Genomic DNA, 24,906 nt, shown 5'->3' on the forward strand with positions numbered 1-24,906 from the left:
CACAGACACACCCAGGAATGATGGACGCCACCAGCCACTGAGGCATTCCTCAACCCAGTCAAGCTGATACCCTAAAATTAACCATCACAGTCTCAGATCTTAAGAATGCCCAAGGACATCTATTCCGGCTGGCCAGTATGCTAAAGTTGATTGGTGCCATTGGGAAGAGCTGATGAGATGTACTAGAGATGACGCAGCTTTAGAGTTAGGAATCAGTGTCCAGATTTCTGCCTCTTCCTGCCTTTTGATGCTGAACTTGCCTCTCCGATCCTCAGTATCTAAACCTCTAATGCCATGGGAAGATGGAGATCATAGCTCCTAATGTTAACCAAGGAGACCGCATCTGTTGAGCTTTTGGGTTTTCCTATGAGTACTTCTTCCAGGAAAGCCCATCAAACCTTCCTCTACAAAGGTTTATTCCTCCAGTGAGCTCTGCAAGGGCAGAGAGTGCCTCGTGCCCCTCACTATCCCTAGCAGCCAGCTGGGTGCAGGACCCAGCAAGTGCTCAGTAAGCATCTGCAAAGCAATGACAGCATGCCTGGAATCTACTGAGAGAATAAATCAAATGGCCATTGTTCACAGTTGGCCAGGTCTGCCATAACAAAGTACCACAGGCTGGGTGGCTTAAACAACAGAATTTATTTTCTCACAGATTGGGAGGCTAGAACTCTGAGAGTTGGTTTCTTTGGTAGCCTCTCTCTTTGGCTTGCTGTGTGTCCACATGATCATCTCTCTGCCTGTGTGTTTTCTGTGTCCTAATCTCTTGTAAACACACCAGTCATATTGGTTAGGACCCACCATATGACCTCATTTTATCTTAATGACATTTTTAGTGGCCCTATCTCCAAATACATTCACATTCCAAGGTACCAGGGATTAGAACATCAATATGAATTTTAGGGGGACACAGTCACTGCCTACATCCCCATCCTTCTGCTTTGCCCTTGTAGCTTCGCTTCCTGGGTTCTCCATGCAAGGCCAAGGGTGGAGACGCCACACCTGGATACAGCCACCTCAGAACCCACCATTCAGAAAGGCCTCTGCAAGTGACTTGGATCCCTGACAATTACTCCCTTGTGCCTCTGACCATGTGTCCTTGCTCCTAGAAGCAAGCATGGGGTAGCGGATAGGACCTCTTGTAGATTCCGCTATGTCGTCTTCTCCATGGGCAAACTCTTTACCTTCTTGCAGGCCTGTGTTCTCACCCTTCACCCCCTCAGCCCCACCTTGGTCCACCACTGCAGAGTCAGACCCTCCTGGACCCAACACCAGCCTGAAGTCCACAGACCCCGGCAGAGACACACCCCTTTGGTGTCAGGCTCCCACCGCCCTGACTACTGGTTTGTCCCTGGCCCCTGAGATTCATCTGCTCTCTTTATCTCCTGTCTGTTCACCTGCACTCCTCTGCACTGGGATAAATTTTGAAGAGCTAACTAGTATGTTTTCCCCACCATCCATTTTTTCCTAGTCAGCCCTCCCTACCACAGCTTCTCTTACATCCATCCCCCGTGCCCGCCACATCTTCATCTGTCCCAGCAGAAGGGGAGGAAGAAAATCTGCTTTCTGCTGATCACACCTTCTTCCCAAATCTTTCTACTTTATAACTGCTTCTGTGGCTCTGGAACTTAATGGGTAATAATTTGCCACCTCTTTTCTCTGTTCTGCCCAATGCTGGTCTCCTCGCTGGTCTCCTCCCTCTTGGGGAGAATCAAAGGGCCTGGATAAACAGGGCGTGTGCAGAAACCGCACTGATGAGTTTCTTACCCACCACCCTCCCTGCCACACACACATCTGAGGGCCTTGGTTTCTGATCCCACCTCACTCCCTTGGCCCCTGTCATGGGCTAAATGTTTGTGTTTCCCAAAAATTCATATATTGAAATCCTAACCCCCAAGGGGATAATGGAGGTGGGGCCTTTGGGAGTAATTAGGTCATAAGGGTGGAGCTGTCATGAATGGGATTAGTGCCTCATAAAAGAGACCCCAGAGAGCTCTCTAGCTCTTTCTGCCATGTGAGGATAAGAAGTCAGCAGTCTGAAACCCAGAAGAGGGCCCTAACCAGAAAGTTGTTGTGGCCCTGATCTGATTTCCAGCCTCCAGAACTATAAGAAGTCAATGTCTGTTGTTTACAAGCCACTCTGTCTTGACTTTTGTTACAGGAGCCCAAATTAACTAAGACAACCCTATCTGAGACTGGGCACAGTGGCTCACGCCTGTAATCCCAGCACTTTGGGAGGCTGAGGCAGGCAGATCTACAAGGTCAGGAGTTTGAGACCAGCCTGGCCAACATGGTGAAACCCCATCTCTACTAAAAATACAAAAATTAGCCAGGCACGGTGGTGCACGCCTGTAATCCCAGCTACTCAGGAGGCTGAGTCAGGATAATTGCTTGAACCTGGGAAGCAGAGGCTACAGTGAGTCAAGATTGTGACACTGCACTCCAGCCTGGGCAACAGAGCAAGACTCTGTCTCAAAAAAAAAAAAACCCATCTGGAGAAAACTAAAAAGCTCAGTCTTTCCCCTGGGCCCAGAATGCCCTTCTTCCCCCTGCCCTAGGAAAGCCCAGTTACCTCTGAGGAGGCAGCAACATCCTGGCTCCTCCCACTTGCTTTCAGTGCATCCCCACATCCATTCTCTCATGGAACCCTGTGCACATCTCTATCTGAGCACCCGTAAGACTGTGTTCTGCTAGCTCATGTGTTCATCATCTCCGTGTTGACTGTAAACTTCACTTTGTACCTTGTCCCCCAGAATCCAGCACCGAATCTGGCACACTGAATGAATGAATGAGTGAATCAAAGAATGAGTGGGCAAGTAAGTGAATAAATTAACGAGCTTCCCTGGAGTGATGACATAGAATTGTTTCTTAATTATTTTATAGGTTTCTCCTCTTTCCAGCTTCTATATCACAACAGGATGATTCTAAAGGGCCATCCCAGCTTCAGAGTTCCCTGGGGGCTAGCTGAGGCTTTCAGTGGGACTTCCTCAGTGCTCAGCTTCTTCATCTGCCCCATCCTGCTTCCAACTCATTCTTTCCACAGGTGTTGATCCCAAGCACATTCCTCGTAAATCTCCTGTATACAAATCTCCATCTCAGAGCTAGCTTCTGGGAACCCTCATGCTACAAGTCATTAGGAACATGGATTTTGGACACTTCTAACAAGCCTGAGTTTTAGTCCTGGCTCTTGTACTTACTTGTACTGTAACCTAGAGAAAAATTACCTAACTTCTCAGAGGCTTCATCTGCAATAGAAATGAATTCATTGAGTCGTGGGAGTTCAATGAAATGTTGTTTGAAGCACATTTAGCACAGCACCTGGTACACTGATAAGTGCTCACTAAAGGATTACTTGTATCATCATCAATATTGCATGGTCCAAGGCACATGGCAAGGCTATGGAACACACAGAAGCCAACTAGATTGGCTACAAGGCCAGCCTCAAGAGAGGTAGGTCCACTCTGGCTTTCAAGAGGTGGTGGTTGGGCCTGTAGTCATATGGTAGTGGTACCTGGAGTGTGCATGCATCATGGGCTGTATGATGGGTTCTTTGGGAGTTGGTGGGATTTCAGAATGAAGTCTATAGTCTAGGTACTCCACCAGTCCTCAAGCAAGTTCCATGCATCATGGGGAACTAGAATTTAATCAGCTGCTAGAGAAAGCAATAATGCATTTTTCCAATGGTGCAAGTGGTATTGTCCTAGGGGGATGCAAGTCTGAAATCTGTATCAGACTATGGAGGGAGGTACTGCTTTTCTGACTAGGATGCTAGAGACAGACCTGAATACATGCACAGATATGTTGTGCTTTGAGTAAATTTGGCTTTGTTTAATCTCTTCTCTTAGTCTCAGAAGCCACGGCTGCAAAAGCACTTTTGTCTCTTAAAACATCAGGAAACACAAAAAGGATGGTCGCTTGTTAAAGGTCTTGGATGTTCTGTTCTCACTTAGTCCTATTAACTAATACTAGGCGAGAGAGTTTCAAAAACAAATAGGACCAGATCCCTACCCTTGAGACACTGATATTCTTATAGGAAGAAACAGATATATATAAAAAAATACAGGGGCGGAGGAGCCAAGATGGCCGAATAGGAACAGCTCCGGTCTACAGCTCCCAGTGTGAGCGACGCAGAAGACGGGTGATTTCTGCATTTCCATCTGAGGTACTGGGTTCATCTCACTAGGGAGTGCCAGACAGTGGGCGCAGGTCAGTGGGTGCAGCGCACCATGCGCGAGCCAAAGCAGGGCGAGGCATTGCCTCACTCAGGAAGCGCAAGGGGTCAGGGAGTTCCCTTTCCTAGTCAAAGAAAGGGGTGACAGACGGCACCTGGAAAATCGGGTCACTCCCACCCAAATACTGCGCTTTTCCGATGGGCTTAAAAAACGGCACACCAGGAGATTAAATCCCGCACCTGGCTCAGAGGGTCCTATGCCCACGTAGTCTCGCTGATTGCTAGCACAGCAGTCTGAGATCAAACTGCAAGGTGGCAGTGAGGCTGGGGGAGGGGCGCCCACCATTGCCCAGGCTTGCTTAGGTAAACAAGGCAGCCGGGAAGCTCGAACTGGGTGGAGCCCACCACAGCTCAAGGAGGCCTGCCTGCCTTTGTAGGCTCCACCTCTAGGGGCAGGGCACAGACAAACAAAAAGACAGCAGTAACCTCTGCAGACTTAGATGTCCCTGTCTGACAGCTTTGAAGAGAGCAGTGGTTCTCCCAGCACGCAGCTGGAGATCTGAGAACAGGCAGACTGCCTCCTCAAGTGGGTCCCTGACCCCTGACCCCTGAGCAGCCTAACTGGGAGGCACCCCCCAGTAGGGGCAGACTGACACGTCACACGGCCGGGTACTCCTCTGAGACAAAACTTCCAGAGGAACGATCAGACAGCAGCATTTGTGGTTCACAAAAAACCACTGTTCTGCAAACACCGCTGCTGATACCCAGGCAAACAGGGTCTGGAGTGGACCTCTAGCAAACTCCAACACACCTGCAGCTGAGGGTCCTGTCTGTTAGAAGGAAAACTAACAAACAGAAAGGACATCCACACCAAAAACCCATCTGTACATCACCATCATCAAAGACCAAAAGTAGATAAAACCACAAAGATGGGGAAAAAACAGAGCAGAAAAACTGGAAACTCTAAAAAGCAGAGCACCTCTCCTCCTCCAAATGAACACAGTTCCTCACCAGCAATGGAACAAAGCTGGATGGAGAATGACTTTGATGAGTTGAGAGAAGAAGGCTTCAGACGATCAAACTACGAGCTACAGGAGGAAATTCAAACCAAAGGCAAAGAAGTTAAAAACTTTGAAAAAAATTTAGACAAATGTATAACTAGAATAACCAATACAGAGAAGTGCTTAAAGGAGCTGATGGAGCTGAAAGCCAAGGCTCGAGAACTACGTGAAGAATGCAGAAGCCTCAGGAGCCGATGCGATCAACTGGAAGAAAGGGTATCAGCGATGGAAGATGAAATGAATGAAATGAAGTGAGAAGGGAAGTTTAGAGAAAAAAGAATAAAAAGAAACGAACAAAGCCTCCAAGAAATATGGGACTATGTGAAAAGACCAAATCTACGTCTGATTGGTGTACCTGAAAGTGACAGGGAGAATGGAACCAAGTTGGAAAACACTCTGCAGCATATTATCCAGGAGAACTTCCCCAATCTAGCAAGGCAGGCCAACATTCAGATTCAGGAAATACAGAGAATGCCACAAAGATACCCCTCAAGAAGAGCAACTCCAAGACACATAATTGTCAGATTCACCAAAGTTGAAATGAAGGAAAAAATGTTAAGGGCAGCCAGAGAGAAAGGATGGGTAACCACAAAGGGAAGCCCATCAGACTAACAGCAGATCTCTCGGCAGAAACTCTAGAAGCCAGAAGAGAGTAGGGGCCAGTATTCAACATTCTTTTTTTTTTTTTTTTTTTTTTTTAGTATTTATTGATCATTCTTGGGTGTTTCTCACAGACGGGGATTTGGCAGGGTCATAGGACAATAGTGGAGAGAAGGTCAGCAGATCAACATGTGAACAAAGGTCTCTGGTTTTCCTAGGCAGAGGACCCTGCGGCCTTCTGCAGTGTTTGTGTCCCTGGGTACTTGAGATAAGGCAGTGGTGATGACTCTTAACGAGCATGCTGCCTTCAAGCATCTGTTTAACAAAGCACATCTTGCACCACCCTTAATCCATTTAACCCTGAGTTGACACAGCACATGTTTCAGAGAGCATGGGGTTGGGGGTAAGGTTTGTAGTTCTCCTTGAAAAGGTCCTTCACATCCCTTGTAAGTTGGATTCCTAGGTATTTTATTCTCTTTGTAGCTATTGTGAATGGGAGTTCACTCATGATTTGGCTCTCTGTTTGTCTGTTATTGGTGTATAGGAATGCTTGTGATTTTTGCACACTGATTTTGTATCCTGAGACTTGGCTGAAGTTGCTTATCAGCTCAAGGAGATTTTGGGCTGAGACAATGGGGTTTTCTAAATATACAATCATGTCATCTGCAAACAGGGACAATTTGACTTCCTCTTTTCCTAATTGAATACCCTTTATTTCTTTCTCTTGCCTGATTGCCCTGGCCAGAACTTCCAACACTATGTTGAATACGAGTGGTGAGAGAGGGCATCCCTGTCTTGTGCCAGTTTTCAAAGGGAATGCTTCCAGTTTTTGCCCATTCAGTATGATATTGGCTGTGGGTTTGCCATAAATAGCTCTCATTATTTTGAGATACGTTCCATCAATACCTAGTTTATTGAGAGTTTTTAGCATGAAGGGCTGTTGAATTTTGTTGATGGCCTTTTCTGCATCTATTGAGATAATCATGTGGTGTTTGTCATTGGTTCTGTTTATGTGATGGATTACGTTTATTGATTTGCATATGTTGAACCAGCCTTGCATCCCAGGGATGAAGCCCACTTGATCATGGTGGATAAGCTTTTTGATGAGCTGCTGGATTTGGTTTGCCAGTATTTTACTGAGGATTTTTGCACTGATGTTCATCAGGGATATTGGTCTAAAATTCTCTTTTTTTGTTGTGTCTCTGCCAGGATTTGGTATCAGGATGATGCTGGCCTCATAAAAAGAGTTAGGTAGGATTCTCTCTTTTTCTATTGATTGGAATAGTTTCAGAAGGAATGGTACCAGCTCCTCTTTGTACCTCTGGTAGAATTTGGCTGTGAATCCATCTGGTCCTGGACTTTTTTTGGTTGGTAAGCTATTAATTATTGCCTCAATTTCAGAGCCTGTTATTGGTCTATTCAGAGATTCAAATTCTTCCTGGTTTAGTCTTGGGAGGGTGTATGTGTCCAGGAATTCATCCATTTCTTCTAGATTTTCTAGTTTATTTGCATAGAGGTGTTTATAGTATTCTCTGATGGTAGTTTGTATTTCTGTGGGATCAGTGGCGATATCCCCTGTATCATTTTTTATTGTGTCTATTTGATTCTTCTCTCTTTTCTTCTTTATTAGTCTTGCTAGCAGTCTATCAATTTTGTTGATCTTTTCAAAAACCAGCTCCTGGATTCACTGATTTTTTGAAGGGTTTTTTGTGTCTCTATCTCCTTCAGTTCTGCTCTGATCTTAGTTATTTCCTGCCTTCTGCTAGCTTTTGAATTTGTTTGCCCTTGCTTCTCTAGTTCTTTTAATTGTGATGTTAAGGTGTTGATATTAGGTCTTTCCTGCTTTCTCTTGTGGGCATTTAGTGCTATAAATTTCCCTCTACATACTCCTTTAATTGCATCCCAGAGATTCTGGTACGTTGTGTCTTTGTTCTCATTGGTTTCAAACAACATCTTTATTTCTGCCTTCATTTCGTTACTTACCCTGTAGTCATTCAGGAGCAGGTTGTTCAGTTTCCATGTAATTGTGCAGTTTTGAGTGAGTTTCTTAATCCTGAATTCTAATTTGATTGCACTGTGGTCTGAGAGACACTTCGTTGTGATTTCTGTTCTTTTACATTTGCTGAGGAGTGCTTTACTTCCAACTGTGTGGTCAATTTTGGAATAAGTGTGATGTGGTGCTGAGAAGAATGTATATTCTGTTGATTTGGGGTGGAGAGTTCTGTAGATGTCTATTAGGTCTGCTTGGTGCAGAGCTGAGTTCAAGTCCTGGATATCCTTGTTAAACTTCTGTCTCATTGGTCTGTCTAATGTTGAGAGTGGGGTGTTAAATTCTCCCATTACTATTGTGTGGGAGTCTTAAGTCTCTTTGTAGGTCTCTAAGGACTTGCTTTATGAATCTGGGTGCTCCTGTATTGGGTGCATATATATTTAGGATAGTTAGCTCTTCTTGTTGAATTGATCCCTTTACCATTATGTAATGTCCTTCTTTGTCTCTTTTGATCTTTGTTGGTTTAAAGTCTGTTTTATCAGAGACTAGGATTGCAACCCCTGGCTTTTTTTGCTTTCCATTTGCTTGGTAGATCTTCCTCCATCCTTTTATTTTGAGTCTATGTGTGTCTCTGCATGTGAGATGGGTCTCCTGAATACAGCACACTGATGGGTCTTGACTCTTTATCCAATTTGCCAGTCTGTGTCTTTTAATTGGGGCATTTAGCCCATTTACATTTAAGGTTAATATTGTTATGTGTGAATTTGATCCTGTCATTATGATGTTAGCTGGTTATTTTGTCCATTCGTTGATGCAGTTTCTTCCTAGCATCAATGGTTTTTACAATTTGGCATGTTTTTGCGGTGGCTGGTACCAGTTGTTCCTTTCCATGTTTAGTGCTTCCTTCAGGAGCTCTTATAAGGCAGGCCTGGTGGTGACAAAATCTCTCAGCATTTGCTTTTCTGTAAAGGATTTTATTTATCTTTCACTTATGAAGCTTAGTTTGGCTGGATATGAAATTCTGGGTTGAAAATTCTTTTCTTTAAGAATGTTGAATATTGGCCCCCACTCTCTCCTGGCTTGTAGACTTTCTGCCAAGAGATCCACTGTTAGTCTGATGGGCTTCCCTTTGTGGGTAACCCGACCTTTCTCTCTGGCTGCCCTTAACATTTTTTCCTTCATTTCTACCTTGGCGAATCTGATAATCATATGTCTTGGGATTGTTCTTCTCCAGGAGTATCTTTGTGGCATTCTCTGTATTTCCTGAATTTGAATGTTGGCCTGCCTTGCTAGCTTAGGGAAGTTCTCCTGGATAATACTGTGAAGACTGTTTTCCAATTTGGTTCTATTCTCCCCGTCGCTTTCAGGTACACCAGTCCAACATAGATTTGGTCTTTCCACATAGTCCCATATTTCTTGGAGGCTTTGTTTGTTTCTTTTTATTCTTTTTTTCTCTAAACTTCTCCTCTTGCTTTATTTCATTAATTTGATCTTCAATCACTGATACCCTTTCTTCCACTTGATTGAATCGGCTATTGAAGCTTGTGCATGTGTCACATAGTTCTTGTGCCATGGTTTTCAGCTTCATCAGGTCATTTAAGGTCTTCTCTACACTGTTTATTCTAGTTTGCCATTCGTCTAACCTTTTTTCAAGGTTTTTAGCTTCCTTGCGATGGATTCAAACATCCTCCTTTAGCTCAGAGAAGTTTGTTATTACCAACCTTCTGAAGCCTACTTCTGTCAGCTCGTCAAAGTCATTCTCCATCCAGCTTTGTTCCGTTGCTGGTGAGGAGCTGCGATCCTTTGGAGGAGAAGAGGCGCTCCAGTTTTTAGAATTTTCAGCTTTTCTGCTCTGGTTTCTCCCCATCTTTGTGGTTTTATCTACCTTTGGTCTTTGATGCTGGTGACCTACAGATGGGGTTTGGGTGTAGATGTCCTTTTTGTTGATGCTGGTGACCTACAGATGGGGTTTTGGTGTGGATGTCCTTTTTGTTGATGTTGATGCTATTCCTTCCTGTTAGTTTTTCTTCTAAGAGTCAGGTCCCTCAGCTGCAGGTCTGTTAGAGTTTGTTGGAGGTCCACTCCAGACCCTGTTTGCCTGGATATCACCAGTGGAGGCTGCAGAACAGCAAATATTGCTGCCTGATCCTTCCTCTGGAAGCTTCATCCCAGAGGGGCACCCGCCTGTATGAGGTGTCAGTCAGCCCCTACTGGGAGATATCTCCTAGTTAGGCTACATGGGAGTCAGGGACCCACTTGAGGAGGCAGTCTGTCCATTCTCAGAGCTCAAACCCCATGCCAGGAGAACCACTGCTCTCTTCAGAAATGTCAGACAGGGTCAATAAACACATGTTTCTTAAGAGAAACAGGTGAAGTTCATGCCTGTAACCCCTGCATTTTAAGAGGCTGATGCGGGAGGATCACTTGAACCCAGGAGTTCAAGACCAGCCTGGGAACCATAAGGAGACCCCATCTCTATTCAGGAAAAAGAGAGAGAGAGAGAGAGAAACAGGTGAAAAACAGGGAAAAAAATCTGAACAAAAAAAAATTAAGAGATAAAAAGAACTGAAGAGAAACTGACAAATATTGAAGGCAGGCAAAGAAGATCATACATACAGTTAATAAAGTTCCTAAAAAAACCACAAGAAGGGAACAGAACAGACACTAAAACTATAATTCAAGAAAACTTTCCTGAAATAAAAAAAAGATTCCAGACTTCATATTAAAAGAGCAGACCTCATCCCTGAGGATATTTACCCAGAATAACCAGTACCAAGACATTCTAGTAAAATTACTGAACTTTAAATAACAACGTCTTTAGCTATAAAGAAAATTAAAGTACATGATTTAAGAAGGGAAAGAAATTCAGCTAATTATCAGACTCTTCAACAGCAATATTTTATGGTAAAGGAAATGGAATTCACATATTTAAGATGCCCAAGGAAAGAAAGAGCCAAGGATTTTATATCCAGTAAAACTGATCTTCAATTGTAAAAGGCACAGACAAATGTTATCAACATGCAATAAATCCCTTACCTCAAGTCCCCCCAGTTCTAAATGTTTATTGAAAAGGTCTAGAAATAAGGCCCAACCTCAGTAGTAATGATCATCACTAGCAGATTGTGGTCTTGATGTATAGTTTTGTATTAGGATTCTCTAGAGGGACAGAACTAATGGGATAGATGTGTATATAAGGGGGAGTTTATTAAGGGGTACTGACTCACACAATCACAAAGTGAAGTGTGAACAGGCCACCTGCAAACTGAGGAGCAAGGAAGCCAGCTGAGCCCCAAAACCTCAAAAGTAGGGAAGCCGGCTAGGCGCAGTGGCTCTCGCCTGTAATCACAGCACTTTGGGAGGCCAAGGCGGGCGGATTACCTGAGGTCAGGAGTTCAAGATCAGCCTGACCTTGTCTCTTCTAAAAATACAAAAATTAGCCAGGCGTGGTGGCACACGCCTATAATCCCAGCTACTCAGGAGGCTGAGGCAGGAGAATTGCTTGAACCCAGGAGGCGGAGGTTGCAGTGAGCTGAGATTGTGCCACTCTACTCCAGCCTGGCTGACAGAGCAAGACTCTGTCTCAAAAAAAGAAAAAAAGAAAGAAAGTAGAGAAGCCAAAAGCGCAATCTTCAGTCTGTGGCAAAAGGCCCGAAAGCCCTGGCAAACCAGTGGTGTAAGTCCAAGAGTCCAAAAGCTAAAGAACTCAGGGTCCGATGTTCGAGGGCAGGAAGCATCTGGCATAGGAGAAAGATGAAGGCCAGAAGACTCAGCAAGTCTGCTGTTTCCATCTTCTGCCTGCTTTATTCTAGCCACGCTGGTAGCTGATTAGATTGAGCTCAGATTCTGCCTATCTAGATTGAGGGTGGGTCTACCTCTCCCAGTCCCCTAGCTCAAATGTTAATCTCCTTTGGCAACACCCTCACAGACACACCCAGGAACAATACTTTGCATTCTTCAATCCAATCAAGTTGACACTCAATATTAACCATCACAAATTTCTTATCCAAAGAAACCAGTGATTCTCAGAGAAATGGCTCATTTTATGTCTGGAGCAGGAAATACATGAGATGAGCCTGGAACACTTCTTCATGCCAAATAATAAGGAAACTATAAAAAACCACTACGGTCATGTCAAAAGGACTTAGAATCAAACCTGAAGAAGCTTCCACTGACCAAAGATGGGGGACAACTTGGGCTTCAATGATGATAATAATTGCAATAGACTGGGGTGTCCAATCTTTTGGCTTCCCTGGGCCACACTGGAAAAAGACTTGTCTTAAGCCACACATAAAATACACTAACAACAACTGATGAACTTAAAAAAAAATTGGAAAAATAATCTCATAATGTTTTAAGAAAGTTTACAAATTTGTGTTAGGCCACATTCAAAGCTATCTGGGCTGCATGCAGACTGTGGGCCACAAGCTGGACAAGCTTGCAATAGACTAAAACCATCAAATATATTTAAACCTATGGATTCATAATGATATTTTTTAAAATGATTGGTCACCCTCAGAGGATGATATGGAATTAATTCATTGTCTTGAAAACTGGTATCTAAAGGGGGAAAACTCCAGCATTAATCCAGCCTTTCCCATAGGAACTGCACCACTGGGTAAACAAATAATAAACAAAGGTAAGTTTCCCTTTATAAAAGTATCCCAACTAATAAATGGAAAAGAAATGATAGAATATCACCATTCTGCAGCCCTCAATAAAGTACGTATGAATGGTTACAAACATAAAAAGAGACCATTAGATATTATGCACTTCCTATAATCATGCCCAACACCACCTACAATCTTGCCAAAGAAACTGAACCTGAGTTCTAATCCAGTCTCTGAACTACCTGCCAATTTGAAGAAAACACAGAAGACTGAGGAACATGCTTAACTGCACCATGAGTATGCAGTCAGCAAAACCCAGACTATGGGAAACTCTACAAGCCAAAAGGCCTGAATTCTTCTACAGGCAAATTGTAAAGAAAAAAAAGAGGGATGGAGGAAGAATTTACTGAATAATCACGGCTTTAAAAAATTATCACTTTTTTTTAATGAGCAAGACTAGAGTATCTTGAGATGCGCATTTGGATCTTAAAAAAAACTTTAAAAAGTAAATGATTACTACAAAGGTCAAGAAAGTGAGTACTTACAGAGAGAGAGGGGTAGGCAATTGGGATCAGGGAAAGGGGCACAGGTTCTGGGGTGGGTAGCAAAGTTCGACTTCTTAACTCAGGTGGCATTCACAATAATTCATTAAGCCGTGCATTTGTTAGGTGTGGGTTTTTATATCTGTGTTTTATTTTTCAATAAAAAGTTGAAGTATGCTTAAGTAAATTGGGAACTTTCACTCACAGAGTTGATGGTAGTATAAACTGATAAAGGTTTTTATAAGGCAATTTAGCCATATCCTTTTCTATTTCAAATTCATACTGGTCCCATGTGCCTCATGGGTTTGGAGCAAATGAAGTCATTAATGTTACTGTGGATGAATAAATGTGAAGGACAAAGATAAACACATAAGATAAACTCAGGCTGACCAAGCCCCTAGTGTCAGGGACAGTGCTTGAACCCTTTACACAGGTCTGTGAGATAAGAATCATCATTTCAGATGTGGCACCCGAGGCCCAGAGAGAGGTTCAGCAACTTACCCAGCATCACCCAGTCCACAAGTGAAACACCCCTTCCTTTCAGAAGTGAATACTCCAGAGGTAAGAAAATAAGCAAGCAATAGCCCTACCCTGCCAACCTATCGGACAACAAAGACGGATGAAATCAACGCTTTTATTGAACAAAATGGAATGTTCTTGGTAATGTGTAAAAGCAAGAGGCCCAGAGGACTTGAATAAGAAGTTATCCTTTGTATAAAATGCAAGTAAAAACTCATTAGTATCTTTCCAGTAATATCATATATATTACAATACTTGATATAAAATTAAATCATTCTGCAATTTTCAAATGCACAAATATATGTTAGGTTTTCTTTCAAGTTGAAGGGACTCAAGGTAATTCCACCCAACAGACAACTAAGTTAACTCCCAGCTGAAAGCTCAATGTACTCACTGCATGAGCAGGAACCCTCCAGCCTTCCAGCGACTGAGTAGCCCTCCTGAATCCTCCTGAGAGGCCTGCATCCTGGCCTCACAGAAACAGGTAGCTTTTTGACTGGTGGGTTTCTGGAAACTATCACCAGGCAGAATTCTGACAAAAGGAGGAGAAGCTGGAAGGAAAGAGAATTCACAAACGTGAAAGTTGGTCAGGCAGGTCCCCAAGGGAAATACCATTCATTTCAGAGGCCACTCAGAGGGAGAAGGAGCACTGAACTCAGAGTCAGACCACCTGGGGTCCTGACTGCCATTCACTGGCTCTGTGACCTCAGATCAAGTCATTTAACATTCCTGAAACTCAGCCTTCCCAGGGGTATAGAAGGGTTAATAACACCTGCCCTGCCTATCTCCCAAGGCTGCTGTAGGTATCAGATGAGAAAATAATAACAGCTGGCATTTATTGAATGCTTGCTATGTGCCAGGCAGTGGGCCATGTGCTTTATATGTCGTAGCACCTTTTAATCCTCCATCAGCCCTCTGAAGTAGCTTTGATTGTTGTCCCTCAGTGAAGAAACTGAGACTTGGAGAGTTTAAATAATTTGCCCAAGTTAAGGCTGACATTAAACCCAAGTAGACTGACTCCAGGTTCTGTGTTCTTAACTCTGATGCCATACTGCCTCGTAGAGCACATCTCTAGAAAGACCTTGTGTACTTAACACTCTACAACAGAAGGTGGCAGTAGGTATGAACTGTCACCTATAACTCAATTCCTCCAAAAGTGAAGCAGAGGGATGCTTCAAGGGCACTTGTAAGCAAAGATTGAGGAATGTAGGGTGATTCCATGATAAAAGTCCTCCAAATGCTCACTCAAATGAGACAGACTCTGGTAAGTAGCAGGAGGGGGCATTATATCCTCCCCCAACTCCCACCCCATCCCTGAGAGACAGCCAGGCATGCTCTCTAGAGAGAATTTCCAGTTTCTGGGATTGCATGAGAGAGTCCACTTTTTGCAGAGGAGACAAAAAAAGACTTTTGAGCACAGAGTCAAGGCCTTTGTCACTTTCTAGTGATAAAAGACAGGGACTCCACAAAGAGACTGGAAGAGCATGGGGTACTGTCATAGAAAGAGCATTAAAATACAAATCAGGACACCTATGCTCAAGTATGAAGACCTGGATCCCAAGTCCAGCTCTAACATTAATTAACAAGTCGTTTAACCTTGGACAAAGCCTTCTCGCTGTCAGGATGACTTCTAAGGTACTCAATAAACATTTGATTCCTACAACCCTATCTTCTCTGCCTTAACTGGCCCATGGGCACTGGGATAAGGGAAGATGAGTAAGCAGTTATGAAGTGCCTGTTACGTACAATGTACGGTCAGAGTCTTTTAAAAATAATAGTAGGGGTAATAATACATATCAAGAACTTACCCTGTGTGGGACCCAGTGCTAAATGCCTTATCAATGTAGCAATTCTATGATAAGAAAAGTTAAAAGACAAAATGATTACCCCATGGAAATAAGACAAAATGATTACCGTGTCCTTTAAAAGTCATATTAGAGCATTGTGTAAGAAGGAAGAGTCACAGTAGCATTTTTTTTCTTTTTTTTTTTGAAACAGGGTCTCACTCTGTCACCCAGGCTGAAATGCAGTGACAGGACCACGGCTTGTTGCATCTTTGACCTCCTGGGCTCAGCCTCCAGATTAACTGGTACTACAGGAGTGGGCCACCCACACCTGGCTAATTTTCTGAGAGACAGGTTTCACCATGTTGCCCAGGTTGGTCTTGAACGCCTGGGCTCAAGAGATCTGCCCATCTTGGCCTCCCAAACTGCTGGGATTACAGGTGTGAGCCACCACACCCAGCCCACAGGAGCATTCTATTGCCAAACTGAAATGGGGAGGTGGGCAGAGCCATCAAAGAGCAGAGACCCACTGGAGACCCAGGAGCTTCAGGAAGAACCCAGGGCTGGAAAAAGAGAAGCAGTCAATAAATGCACAGGGAGCTTTCACAGTAGGACAAGGAATTCCAGAGGACAAGGGAGAGCAGGCTTGGGGAGAAATGGGGTGAGGGGAAGGCGCTGGCATGAAATACTCCTGGCCAACTTCTACTCACTCTTCTGAACTCAGCTTAAACATGGCTTCCTCAGGAAGACTTCTGGACCCTTCAGACCAGGTCCTGTTTCCTTGCCCTGTGTTCCCAAAGCACTATGCCTTTCTCTTTTGGTCATGTTTGTCCAACTTGTAATTAACTAATCCATGACTTTGCCTCTGTGAGTGCTGGGAATCCAGCATGAACCACATAGTGCCTAACATCCACAGGAACTCCATTGATTCTCATTGGGTGGATGGGAGGAGGGATGGGTGGGTGGATGGATGATCTGAAAATCCAGATGAGGGCAACAGAAGGAAGATGTTGCATTTGAGGAAGCAAGAGTTTGTGGGAGAACAGGAGGTATATAAAAATAACAGCATATAACCTTACTGGAACTTTTGGTAATTTGATTTTATTTTACAGAAAGCATATAGGCAAGCCTATATATGCTTTCTGAAGAAGAGGTAGGATCTACAATGAGGGAATTTTATCACTGCTTAGGTGTCAATGAGAAAATGCATTTGCCGGCTGCTGGCTAATTCAGTTTCATGGTTTATTTTCAACTCATCATTTTTAAAACTGACTTGAATTTTGTCTACAGCTACCTATAGTTCATCTGTCCTCGTGCCTCAACATTCCCTCTCAAGCTCTTCTTTACAATTTAAACCCCCAAATAGTCCCAATTCCAAATATTCTGACTTGCTGTCCACAAACCATCAAAATACCTCTGAATTTTCATCATGTCTACATTCATACCATGCCTCCAAGACAGCGTCTCACATCTGAAAATGGCACAAAAATCCCTAGTTAGCCCATGTATCTTGATTTGGGACTCAGAAAATGTGCTAAAAGCTAAAAGCCCTTACCTCATATTTACTCTGTAAACCAAACATAAAATTCTAAACCCCTCAACTGACTGAATGGACTGCTGCCTCTTGGCCAAGGGCATTTCCAAAATAAACCTGAAAAACTAGTTCAGGCCATGATAGGAAGGGAAGTCGAACGTCCCTCATTATACCCTCCTCCCTTTGGAATTCAGGCACAACTGATCAGCATTATCATTAAACAGAGATATTAAGACTGACAAAACAGACTCTTTGTAGCAGTAAGATACCAAATTCCAACCTGACTCTAGTATAGCATCACATGACAGATAGCAGGCCCTGAAAGAATTCAAAGTATTTTACCCAAAAATATATTTCTTTGACATATTTTGAAATGGCCCTGCAAAGCTCTCTCTTGTAGGAAAAATCCATATTCTGTAGAGAATCCCCTTCCCTTTCCTGGTCTTTTCTGATCCAGGAGATAGTTAATTGAGAGTCTGGCAGCTTTTTAGGTCTGATAAGAGACATTTGCCATCTATTCTCTCTGAAGCCAGCTACCTGGAGGCTTCATCTGCAATAATAAGAACATTGGTTTCCACAACCTCTTATCTTAACCCAAATCTTCCTTTGTATTGATTCCAGGTCTTTAGATAATAACTTAACTCTTTCAACCAATTGCCAATCAGAAAATATTTGTTTTTTGTTTTTTTTTTGCAGGGGGGATGGTACATGTAGGATATAATAATGCTTCTTCAAAGGTGTTAGCCTATAAATTGTTAAGTACAATGAGTTCAGAGATCCTCTCCAAAGAACCAATGTATCAGTATGTTCAGCTCCCCTGTTCTTTATTCCTCATTTTAAAGCTTAACTTCCTCATTCTTTACATCTCCTTGTCCCTAGTTTCAGTAAACAACCCCCTCCTAGCCTCTATCACCTGCTCTGACCTTAGTCACCCTTGGTCACCTGCTCTGACCTTAGTCATCCTTGGTCACCTGCTCTGTTCTTAGTCATCTTGTACCTGTTCTGTAACTGTCCTTCCTGCCAAACTACTCTCCCTGCCACTCCAGCTTGTACCCCTGCTCTCTTTAAAATAGCCCACTGGAATTAGCTTAGACTGTGTGATCCAACCCTAGCCAAAGGGGAACGACACAGCAGTAGGGGCTACCTGTGTCAGGGATAAGAACCCCTTCCACTCCCTTGTGCTCTCGCCATTGCTTCATCTGCAAAACGCACCCTTCTATAGAAGTAAAATTGCCTTGCTGAGAAAATTCATGTTCGAGTGCTATTTCTTTTGCGGCACCATAAATTTATTTCTAACAGTGCAGGAGGAAAGACAAGAGCACACTCTGTTACCCAGGCTGGAGTGCAGTGGCTCACTGAAGCCTCGAATTCCTGGGATCGAGCTATCCTCCCACCTCCCACATAGCTGAGACTACAGACATGCACCACCGCACATGGCTAATTTTTAAAATTTTTTGTAGAGACAAGGTCTCACTATGTTGCCTAGGTTGGTCTTGAACTCCTGGGCTCAAGCAATCCTCCCACTTCAGCCTCCCAAAGTGCTGGGATTACAGGCATAAGCCGCCATGCCCAAGCTAGAAAATCTTTGAATCCACCTACAAGCTAGAAACCCTCCAGCCCTTCAAGTTGTCCAGGCATTCCAGACCGAACCAATGTATACCTTACATGTATACACACTGATGTCTGCCTGTATCTGAGACAGGTCTCAGTTAATTTAGAAAGTTTATTCTGCCGGCCGGGTGTGGTGGCTCACGCCTGTAATCCCAGCACTTTGGGAGGCTGAGGCGGGCGGATCACCTGAGGTCAGGAGTTCAAGACCAGCCTCAACATGGAGAAACCCCGTCTCTACTAAAGATACAAAATTAGCCAGGCGTAGTGGTGCATGTCTGTAATCTCAGCTACTCGGGAGACTGAGGCAGGAGAATTGCTTGAACCTGGAAGGCGGAGGTTGCGGTAAGCCGAGATCATGGCATTGCACTCCAGCCTGGGCAACAAGAGTGAAACTCTTGTCTCAAAAAAAAAAAAAAAAAAAAAGAAAGAAAGTTTATTTTGCCAAAGTTGAGGATGCACACCCATGACACAGCCTCCGGAGGTCCTGACGACATGTGCCCTAAGTGATTGGGGCATAGCTTGGTTTTACACATTGTAGAGACATGAGACATCAATCAGTATACGTAAGAGGTACACATTGGTTCTGTCCAGAAAGGCAGGATAACTTGAAGCAGGGAGGGGGCTTCCAGGTCACAGGTCGGTGAGAGACAAATGGTTGCATTCTTTTGAGTTTCTGATTAGCCTTTCCAAAGGAGGCAATCAGATGTGCATTTATCTCAGTGAGCAGAGGGATGACTTTGAATAGAATGGGAGGTAGGTTTGCCCTAAGTGGTTCCCAGTTTGACTTTTCCCTTTAGCTTAGTGATTTGGGGGCCCCAAGATTTATTTTCCTTTCACATTTCCCCCCTTTTCTTTTGAAAAGCTTTGGGAGAAAGCATATTAGAAGGAAATGAATCTCTGGTCTCAGGTTTCATCTGATCTCTCATGGCTAGGACAGTTTATTCCTAGACGGTAGGTCCCAAGTTATCAGGAAAGTTCACCTTTAGCAGGCTGGGAAGTCTCATGTCCTAGGAAGAGAAAATAGGGGGAGGAATGGTGAAAAACAACAAAAAACAAAAGAACAATCCTGGAAAATTGATATAGGCCACATTACTCTGAAGTCCATACAAGCAGGTAAGAAAGTGGCTTATATATGTATACGGTTGCTGTTATTTTCTTCTGATGTTTAAGTTGTCTAGCTTCAGTTTGCAGAGTTTTAAGAAAGCACAGCTTAGTTTTCAGTTATTTCATGTTAGGAAAATGGTGGGGGGTGGGGGAAGGAAAAGAAAAAAGAAAAAAATGGAAAACATTATTTTGGAGACTTGTAGCCAGGAAAAATTAGAATTGAGTCCAAACTGTAGAAAATAATAAAAACTGAAAAATATTAGGCAAGACTAGAATCTTAACAACGGATGTATTATAGTTTTTGAAATATAATTTTTCTCTCTCCTGTTACCAATTTTTACAAAAGACAAATCATCGTAGGACCAATTTGCTTTATTATACTTGGCTAGACTATTTCTATAAAGGGAAGCAAGAATAATTATTTTTCACATAGGCTTTTAAAATTGGCTTTGATGGAACTTTGTTCCACAGAAGGAATCTCAGATAAGACTTTTTAAAGCCAAGCCCAGTCATGGATTTGTACCATCGAATACCTATGAGCTGAGTAAATTCCTCTCTTCTTGAGGTCCCAAGATAACTTGGGGCTCCTGGGCCTGTCAGAAAGTGATATTCTTTACTTACCACAGATCAGGAACCCTATTCAGGAACTGTGTAGGCATGGTATGCAGCCAGTTTTCTTCTAAGGGGTTTTTATTGGCTCTATAAGTCAAGTTTGATTCCTCAAAGAAAAGCACGCCATTCCAGTCAAGCCTTTGGTAAAACAACCAGTTTCTCCAATTCCGTCCTGTTACAAATGAAAACAGATTCTTATCGCACTTATGCAAATAACTATATAGCCATAAGTTAGGAATACTCTCAAAAAGTTTCCAAATTCTGGAGAAATCAGGTAGCAAGAAGCAAATATGCTCTAAATTTTGTTCATAGGAGTATACTTTACTTAACTGTTAAACACTAGCCCAAAAGAAGTTTCCTTTACTCTGAAAAACAAAACAAAGGATCAGCAACATTTTAAGCAAAAACTAAAAAGATTACTCCAGTCTTCTATTAGTTCAGTCCACTCAGTTAATTCCTGTTCTGCTTAACACTCATGAATATTTCAGCTCTCTGTGAGTCCTGCCATTTTTCCTCTATTCTGATGTCACAATCTCCAAAGTAATCAGAAACCTGCATTCAAGAGCATCTGTTAGAGTTTTATAGCTAATCAGCTATAAAACCACTTCCTAAAGAGGACCAAAACAAGACAACAATTGTCTGTGGATGGCAAAAAGTTTTAAGGCAGCCATAGTCAAAGACACAATTGACAAGGAATTACCTCTGTGGCACATAATAATTTAACATAACAATTATAATTATTCCTGATAACATATACTAAGTCAATCAGAATTATAGGAGTTTCCCATAATTTTGGAACACATACCAATAATATACAAATACAGCCCAAAGAAAGCCAAAAACCATTTCATATTTGACAATGCTTCCTGTATAATTTTTATACCAAATAAGCCAAATTAGGTCATTTTTGGACTTTAGGGAAATGAATATCTTAAAGGAATATTTATGTCAGAAAAAGTCATAATTTATAATTTGATTTTGGAAAGTTCGTCAGATATCAGAGGTTTAAAACACTTGATATCACAAAATAGGATCACAGGTCATTGTAAAATAAGTCATTCATTTAACCAAACTGATAACTCAAGGCAAAAACCTTCGGTCTTCAAGAAACTTAATTTTCCAAACAATAAGCCCTAATAAAAAGAACATGAAGACAATTAGTTTTTCAAATTGTTATAAATTATAGAATTCTGATATTGACCATAAGATATAACATCAATAAGCCTTTTACAATTGTTATAAGTTTCATTAAGAAGTCAGTTAATGCTTCAAGAAAACATTGTTAATCTGACAAAGGGGCCCATATGCTGGTCTTGCATCAGTGTACCTTTCACATTAATGGTTAATTTATAGAGAAACTGAACTTATTTTCTCTCTCAAAATCAGCCCTTATAATCTCTTGCATCTACTTTTTCCACAATAGCCCCTGGGCCCTGAGGAGTTGAATAACTTTAATTTCTGGCCCTGTGTCTCAAGAACACAGTTTATTTTGATTGGCATCTTCTACCAGGCCAGAAGACGAGGCCTTAATTATTGCCAGTGTTTAAGATTTACAAAGACATAGTGTACTTTTTATTTTTTGTTTAATTTTATTCTTTTGAGGCAGAGTTTTGCCCTCGTTGCCCAGGCTGGAGTGCAATGGCGCGATCTTGGCTCGCTACAACCTCCACCTCCTGGGTTCAAGCAATTCTCCTGCCTCAGCCTCCCAAATAACTGGGATTACAGATGCACACCACCATACCCAGCTAATTTTTGTATTTTTAGTAAAGATGGGGCCTCACCATGTTGGCAGGCTGGTCTTAAACTCTTGACCTCAGGTGATCTACCTGTCTAGGCCTCCCAAAATATTGAGATTACAGGTGTGAGCCACCGTGCCTGGCCTGGTGTCCTTTTTAGACCCAGGTGTCAAAGCCCTGTAACTCAATGTCACAAGGACTTGAAAAGCACATACAGAAAGATACACAGGTGTAATAATCTTAATTTAATTTAATTTAATTTTTCGAGACAGAGTCTCACCCTATTACCCAGGCTGGAGTGCAGTGGCATGATCTCAGCTCACTGCAACCTCTGCCTCCCAGGTTCAAGCAATTCTCCTGCCTCAGCCTCCCGAGTAGCTGGGATTACAGGCGCACACCACCAGGCCCGGCTAATTTTTGTATTTTTAGTAGAGACAGAGGTTCACCACATTGGCCAGGCTGGTCTCAAACTCCTGACCTCATGATCCACCCACCTCAGCCTCCCAAAGTCCTGGGATTACAGGCGTGAGCCACTGCACCCAGCCAATAATCTTAATTTTAACAAAAACTTTTCACGCCTGTAATCCCGGCAATTTGGGAGGCCAAGGCGGGCAGATCACGAGGTCAGGAATCAAGATCTCCCAGCCAACATGGGGAAACCCCATGTCTACTAAAAATACAAAAATTAGCTGGATGTGGTGGCGCATGCCTGTAATCCCAGCTACTCGGGAGGCTGAGGCAAAAGAATCACTAAACCAGGGAGTCGGAGTTTGCAGTGAGCCAAGATCGCACCACTGCACTCCAGCCTGGCAACAGAGTGAGACTCTGTCTCAAAAAAAAAAAAAAAAAAAAAAAAAAACTTTTTTAATCTCAGTTTTTTTCTAATCAAACCAAAACTTAATAATAATGGCATGCGAATTATTTCAATAACACATAAAATCTGTTAAGCCAGTTACCAAAAGGCAAAAGAAAAGACCTTCTGCACTGCACAGGATATTATGTTGGAAGAAAACATTTGCTTTAGACCTTTAAGGAAACATTGTTAGCATAAGGCCACAACAAACAGAACCTGAGGGGGGCGGAAAAAACTTAAGCTGAAAATGGTTTGAAGAAGAGTGTTATTATTTCATGCCTTTTAAAGGGGGAGAGAAAACCAAAAATGGCAAGATGCAATAAAAGTTGAACTTGGGGTTAAAAAAATTAAAATCTCTTAAGAATAAATCAATCCCTTAAGAAAATGTCATTGTTCTCGTCAGACACGGTGGCTCATGCATGTAATCCCAGCAATTTGGGAGGCCAAGGTGGGTGGATCATCTGAGGTCAGGAGTTCAAGACCAGCCTGGCCAACGTGGTGAAACCCCGTCTCTACTAAAAATGCAAAAATTAGCTGGGTGTGATGGCAAGTGCCTGTAATCCCAGCTACTCAGGAGGCTGAGGCAGGGGAATCACATGAACCCAAGAGGCAGAGGTTTCAGTGAGCCAAGATTGTGTCACTGCACTCCAGCCTGGGCAAAAGAGTGAGACTCTGTCTCAAAAAAAAAAAAAAAAATTATTGTTCTAACCAATTTTTTAGAGTATAAGAGTTTTTTTTTTTAATATCAAACCCAATCTCTAGAAAGGCCATTATATTTTCCCTTTAATTATAGACAACATGATCATATAAATGCTTTTGGTATTTTTTAAAAATACTCATATAGAGGATCCATGACATGCTGGGACTTTCTGGTTTGTCCTGAACATCTCTCTCTTTTTTTTTTTTTTTTTTTTTGGAGATGGAGTTTCACTCTTGTTGCGCAGGCTGGAGTGCAGTGGCAAAATCTCGGCTCACTGCAATCTCCACCTCCCAGGTTCAAGCAATTCTCCTACCTCGGCCTCCCAAGTAGCTGGGAGTACAGGTGCACGCCACCACACCCAGCTAATTTTTTGTATTTTTAGTAGAGACAGGGTTTCACCATGTTGGCCAGGCTGGTCTCGAACTCCTGAACTCAGGTGATCCACCCGCCTCAGCCTCCCAAAGTGCTGGCATTTAGAGGCATGAGCCACTGCGCCCGGCCTGAACATCTCTCTTTCTTAAACGACCATTTTATTCTAGGACTAAATTTACCATACAAGATTCTTTCTCATATGAAATCATTTCTCTTGGCTGGGCATGGTGGCTCACACCTATAATCCCAGCACTTTGGGAGGCTGAGGCAGGTGGATCATTTGAGCTTGGGAGTTTGAGATGAGCCTGGCCAACACGATGAAACCCCATCTCTACTAAAAATACAAAAATTAGCTAGGTATGGTGGCATGCACCTGTAATCCCAGCTACTTGGGAGGCTGAGGCAGGAGAATTGCTTGAACCCAGGAGACACAGGTTGCAGTGAGCCAAATTTTGTCACTGCACTCTAGCTGGGTGACAGAGTGAGACTCTGTCTGAAAAGAAAAAAAAAATCATTTCTCTTTAAGCTTTCCTACCAAAAAATACCTCTTTATTTCTATAACTTTCTTTTTTTGTTTGTTTTTTGAGCAGGGTCTCACTCTGTCACCGAGGCTGGAATTCAGCGGCACAATCTCAGCTCACTACAACCTCTGCCACTGGGATTCAAACGATTATCCTGCCTCAGCCTCCCAAGTAGCTGAGATTACAGGTGCACACCACCACATCTGGCTAATTTTTGTATTTTTGGTAAAGATGAGGTTACACCATATTGCCCAGGCTGGTCTCGAACTCCTGGCCTCAAGTGATTCACCTGTGTCAGCCTCCCGAAGTGCTGGGATTACAGGCGTAAGGAACCGTGCCGGGCCTTTATTTCTATAACTTTCTTTACATCTCTCTTATTTCCTGGTTCCTTTTACCTTGCTTATACCTAACCTTTAAATAAGCATTGAATTAGACAAAAATTATTCACCTTTTTCAAAACAAATCTTTTTTTAAGAAGGAATGTTTTCCTACCATATATTTTTATTGGAAAATACCCAAATAATGAAATATCTATTATTTAACATAAGTTTAGATTCTAAATTATGACAAGTTTGTCTACAAGTATTTCTGC

The 24,906-nt window shown here is 42.7% G+C and overlaps 1 long non-coding RNA gene across 1 annotated transcript; it reads left to right on the plus strand.

Annotated features, from left to right (window-relative positions):
- Positions 1-2,001: 2,001 nt before the first annotated feature.
- LOC109027067 (uncharacterized) lies at positions 2,002-24,559 on the plus strand. The gene is made up of 6 exons (XR_002006199.3): positions 2,002-2,813; positions 3,041-3,447; positions 4,031-4,159; positions 13,430-13,529; positions 15,486-15,576; positions 24,384-24,559. It is a non-coding gene; the product is annotated as an uncharacterized lncRNA (long non-coding RNA).
- Positions 24,560-24,906: the final 347 nt, after the last annotated feature.

The sequence above is a fragment of the Gorilla gorilla genome, chromosome 4 (assembly GCF_029281585.2).
Source record: "Gorilla gorilla gorilla isolate KB3781 chromosome 4, NHGRI_mGorGor1-v2.1_pri, whole genome shotgun sequence".
Classification (NCBI taxonomy): Eukaryota; Metazoa; Chordata; class Mammalia; order Primates; family Hominidae; genus Gorilla; species Gorilla gorilla.